Genomic DNA, 5,232 nt, shown 5'->3' with positions numbered 1-5,232 from the left:
CACGAAATTCACTTGTGAAATTCACTTTAACCACTGTCAACTGCTGATCTAGATGTACTGAGCAAATGAAATAGTCGAGTGTCATTCGAGTCGTCCATACCAGAAACACAATTTTCATTTCACATTCCAACATCTTAGTAAATCCTATTTGGTATTTTCTGTTCATCTTTCAACCAAAAAGGGCATGGCTTTGGCTAGAGTTCACTCAAGTAATCATCATCTTGGACTTCATAACGACTCGCATTATGAAATTGCGGCATTGCTGCTGCCCTGCCCGCCTGCTGCAGCATTCCTCCTGCTTCCCATCTCCCACCCCCTCAGCTCTGGGACAGGGGGACAGATCCCAGGTATGGGACTTTTGGACCACACTTCAAAAGAAAAAAACAAAACCAAACCAAAACAAAAAAACCCCAACAAAACCCAACACACCCACATTGCCACACTGGCAATGTTGTTAAAGGAAAGAGGATCATGGCCAACCCCTGCGTACAGGCGTAGGACAAACAGCCTACTTCTTCCCTCTCTTGAACCACATCAGGCATCCAAGAGCCTGTCCTTGCACAAGTTCACCAGCACCCTCACCAGTTGCAGCATTGCTCCATCTTCCCAGACACCGTAAGGCAAAACCATCAAAGGTAAAGGTCCGCCCCAGGAACCCTCTGCGCGCAGCCCGTCAAAAAGTGATCCAAACCCACCGCTTTTCAACCAGGCATTAGTGGATCTTCAAAGCATGTTTACAACACCTTGACTTCCTTCAGGACATCCTTATTTAACTGAAGGGGTTTTTTTTCCAACTCAATTGGTTTCATAAGCAAGAGAAATCAAACAGTTCATTTATCCAGTGCCGATTAATTGGCTGTGATGAAATACAAATTTTGTTTGACAACATCTGGCCATGAATGATAAACAGTGTTCGGAGAGAACACACAGTATCTAGCGCTTCGTGCAGGGCACACCCAGCTGTGCAAAGCACACACAGCTCAAAACACTTTTTTTTTTTTTATAAAGGAGGGGAAAAAAAAAAGCCTGAAATCCTGCTTGTAATAAGGAATTACGTGTTTTCAGAAAGCATTTAAAAAGACAAGAAACTGCCTTACTGCTGCATCCAACTCCATCCCAAGGATACCTGTTACTTATTTAAAATATTTTTCTTACTTGTACCATTGAGTAGCAAGGAGCATCTAAGGAGTGGCATGGCATGCTTCTCCCATTGAATATGGCATTGCTAGTAATCCTGTCACTAAAATCATGTACACAATCCTAAAATGCTACTCTGTCAGCTATTAATACAAATGCACTCACATAAGAGCTGTTAAGAAAGGAAGAAATTCAAAAACAACTGCCCCGCAACAACAAAATGAAAACCTCACCAACACAGAAAACAGGATCGTGCTTTAGTGTCACCAAGAACTACTTAATACTTATGACATAAAAGCGAATGTGTGGTCTTAACTTCTAGATTTCTATGTTATGGTAAAGAAAAAAAAATGCAGAAAAAATTAAAACATTTCCTGCTAAAATGACAGTTTTGCACAAAATAGCATGCTTCTCCAGGAACGGTTTAAAGGACAATTGCAATGTTGCAAACATAGAAGCACTACAACTATCAAAGTTGTCGTCATAGACCTTTATAACACTGAAATAATGAACAAAACTAAGAAGAAGAGTTTACAGGGAAATCAAATAATTGTACATGTCAAGAAACAGGAAAAAATTGTTTCAAAAGGATGAAGTATTCCACTTTTTTTACAAAATAATTTTTTACAAATACAAACCAGTGATTCACCATTAACATAAATGTTTCTCATTTCTTTAATGTAAACATCAACGTTTCTATCCCACCCTTCATGTCAGGGATTCCTTCTGCACATTCAACAATGCGATCAGAAAGCACTGCAAGAGCTGGATGTGAACTCCTTTGTACGTACTGAGAGGGTGGGAGAGCGCTAAAAAAAAAAAACAAAAAACAAACCAACAAAAAAACAACAACAAAGCTGGCCTAGGTCAGGTTAATGTTTGATAAGAGCTACCAGGTAGGGCAGAGCTCACACTTTGTACAGGCACTTCTCCTTCCTACTCAGCTCCGAAACACCACAGAAATCCCCAAGAAAGCACTATATGCCTGGACTTGCCGCCGCTTCTCAGACAAACGAGCACAAATCCTTCACCACCGTTAGTCGAGAAAAATTTCACAGTACTTTTTGTAAGAGCACGTTGTTAATTCCAGTGTCTCAGTCAAGTGACGATGCGAGTAATCGCATCCTGCTCTTTAGTTTTATCTGCCAGACTCCCCCCTTCATTCCCCAAAGCTGTATCAGGTTCCCCAAGTATCAGCCAGCCAGCATCTTCTACTTGAGAAGCCACCAGACCTCAACGATGGACTTAAGAATTATAGTGATGATTTGTAACTCAGCACTAACTACTGAAAAAGGACTTTAGAACTGAAGAGGGTCTATAGATGTAGCATCTCATTAAACAAGTTCAGATCAGAAATAGGTACGTTATTCATCATATGTGAGATGCAGCACATAGAAGTCTGCATTTTGACCAAGGTAAAAGTTAACACCCAGCAACTGGATTTTAGAAGCCAAATTAAGGAGGAAACTTCTAAGTTCAGCTGCAATACAGCTCATTTAAAACCAAGTTTTAAGTCCATTTCTAAAACATACTACTAAAATAGCTTAGGATTGTTTACATCCAGGAAGAATTTGCAAGACTGGCTTGATGTAATTTACTCAAGGGATCTTAAGAAATCCAAAACTTCCCGTTCTTTAAATGTCGTATTTCTGTGAAAAAAAGTATTACAGGTAGTGAAAATGTCTGGTCCCCCCTTCTCCCTGATTAACCTTACACAGACATCAGTTTTATTTTGTGTCACTGTCAGGGACACGCTCTAAGGATTCAGCCACGATCGCGGATCATTCTTGGTTCAGCCCAGAAAACCATGAAGGGACCACACTGCAGCACCCAGACTCTTCTGCAAGGCTGGTAGCTCCCAGCCAAAGAGCTGTTCCAAAGAAACAGCCCCTATCTCCTCTGAAAATAAGCAGACCTGAGGCTATCGGCTCTGCCTATTTTTCTTTTTCTTATCCCACTTAGGGACAGGAAGAGGGAACAGATGCCTGGCTCTCAGAAACAAAGTTCCCAGCTCTTTTTTCTTTGTAGAGAACAGAGCTGCTCACAGGACATCGACTCCAGTCATAGAATCATTTAGGTTGGGAAAGACCTTTAAGATCATCAAGCCCAACTGTTACCCTAACCCTGCCATCCCACCACTAAACCCTGTCCCTAAGTACCTCATCTGCCCGGCTTTTAAATACCTCGAACACTTCCTTTTTGTCCCCTTTTTGCCCCATCTCTTCAGAAACGGCAGAGGAACAGGGAAGTCTAGGATGTGACAGCACAACTCCCTGCCCTCTCCTCTCTCAAGGGATGCGAACAGCAGAGGAAGGTTCATTCCTCCATCAACTGCCCCTCTATCTCCCGCAAAGCAAAAGCACATGCGGATGGCACAGATCCCACCGAGGAACGACCCAAGAGTGGCATTACTGGCTCTTGAAGGAAAAGAATACCTCAAAGATTGAATGCTGTGATACAACAAAGCCATAATCTACTAAAATTGTCATTTTCTGCATCTACCACAACACCAAGTCAGGTAAGACAGAGAAGCCTCAACGTATTCTTGCTATCAATAACTGAGCCTGAGCCAGAAGAGGGAAGTAAAGCTCACGGCTGCTAAGTGAAGCAGAATTTTGACATTGCCTTCCCAAGTTTTTGCATTTCTATTTGCTTCATCTTGCAACGTCAAAACTACTTTGAGGGATACGAGGCTTTCTTAACCAAGACAACAACAACCTTTTAACATCATCTGAAGCTCGAGCCCAGACATCCTATGGCTCAGAGGATAACAAAAACAAAAGCACCACAGTGCAGACTGAACTCAGAGCTCTGCCATCCACTGGGAACACAAATTTGTTTCTCATGCAAATCTCCATTTGGCAAACTTCAACCCAGTTCAGTCTCGCACTCAGACAACATTCTCCTCACCCTTTCAATTCTCCATCGCTTGTAGATTCTATAATTTGCACAGTGCAAAGATGGAGCATCATGAATGCAAAATTTTTACATGCAATCTTTTCATGTCCACACAGGCTAACCAAAGCGTATTCTGTTTCCCAACAATACTCTGCAGTTTAATTGGGCAGAAACTTAATAACCAAATTCCTGTTTCTACATGTTTTTCTGTTTAAACTTTGAAGACAAAACAATTGGTGTTTAAACTTTATTAAGCAATAGTTATTCAGATACCCAACATTAATCTGGCTATTATAGTTCTGACTTCCTCACATTAACGTACTTTCAAAAAAGGCATCATTACATTTGAATGTTATGAACTCTACAGCATTAGGATTAAGGATTCACTTCATAGTAATTCTCTGATAAATATGCTCTGTATAAGATTTGAAACAGTAGACAATGTTTTAATGAGGTACCATCTAAACTAAAAGAGCAAAAAGGCAAAAGGGAAAAATCACATTCATTTCAAGGTTCACATCCTTCTCCAACTTCAACAGAACTACAGAAAAAGCAAGGAGAGAAGTTTATCACATACATCACCCAGGTTTAACTGCCATTTCCTCCAGCCCTACCAAAAGATCAATCTGTCTGCACTGCCTCACAAGACATTTATCTCGGTCTTCCTACCATAACCAAGGTTCACGCGCCCTGCTGCATAACATACTATAATGAACATCAAGGTCTGCGACAATAAATTCTGCCACTGGATAAACCACTCAGTTCTTTTGTAACTACTCGCAGGAGTAAGGTCTCTTCCACATGACAACGCTGTATAAACACTGGTAACATCTCTGCCTCTTCCCCTTGCTCTTTCAAGCACGGCTTATTTTCTAAACACAACTTTTATTTGATGCATCTTCACAACACAATAACAGTAATAAAATATTTTGGGGCTACTAATACATCTTGTGCCTAGTTCTACTTGGTACTTCAAGCAAAAGGCAATTTTTAAAATTTGAGAGTATAGTATGGGTGTGGTTCCAAGCCCCTGGTTCTGGTAACTTAAAACTTTCTTTTTAAATTTAAGTACATATTAGTTAAACTTTGGGAAAACCCACTAGAGAAGAGAAGTATTTAAGATCTGCAGACAAAGCAAAAAAAAATTTGAAGCAAGAGGAAGGGACCAGAACTATCTACAGCAGTAAGCTGAAATTC

At 40.7% G+C, this 5,232-nt stretch overlaps 1 protein-coding gene across 1 annotated transcript in view; it reads right to left on the bottom strand.

The window, feature by feature from the left end:
• The window catches only part of AFF4 (AF4/FMR2 family member 4), a 46,558-nt gene that overhangs the window by 39,206 nt on the left and 2,120 nt on the right, over nt 1–5,232 (bottom strand). The window lies entirely within an intron of this gene.

Source organism: Egretta garzetta, unplaced genomic scaffold, assembly GCF_000687185.1.
Source record: "Egretta garzetta isolate BGI_Z169 unplaced genomic scaffold, ASM68718v1 scaffold1, whole genome shotgun sequence".
Classification (NCBI taxonomy): domain Eukaryota; kingdom Metazoa; phylum Chordata; class Aves; order Pelecaniformes; family Ardeidae; genus Egretta; species Egretta garzetta.
Note: the sequence above shows the minus strand (reverse complement) of the source record. Positions and strands in the feature narration are given on the sequence as shown.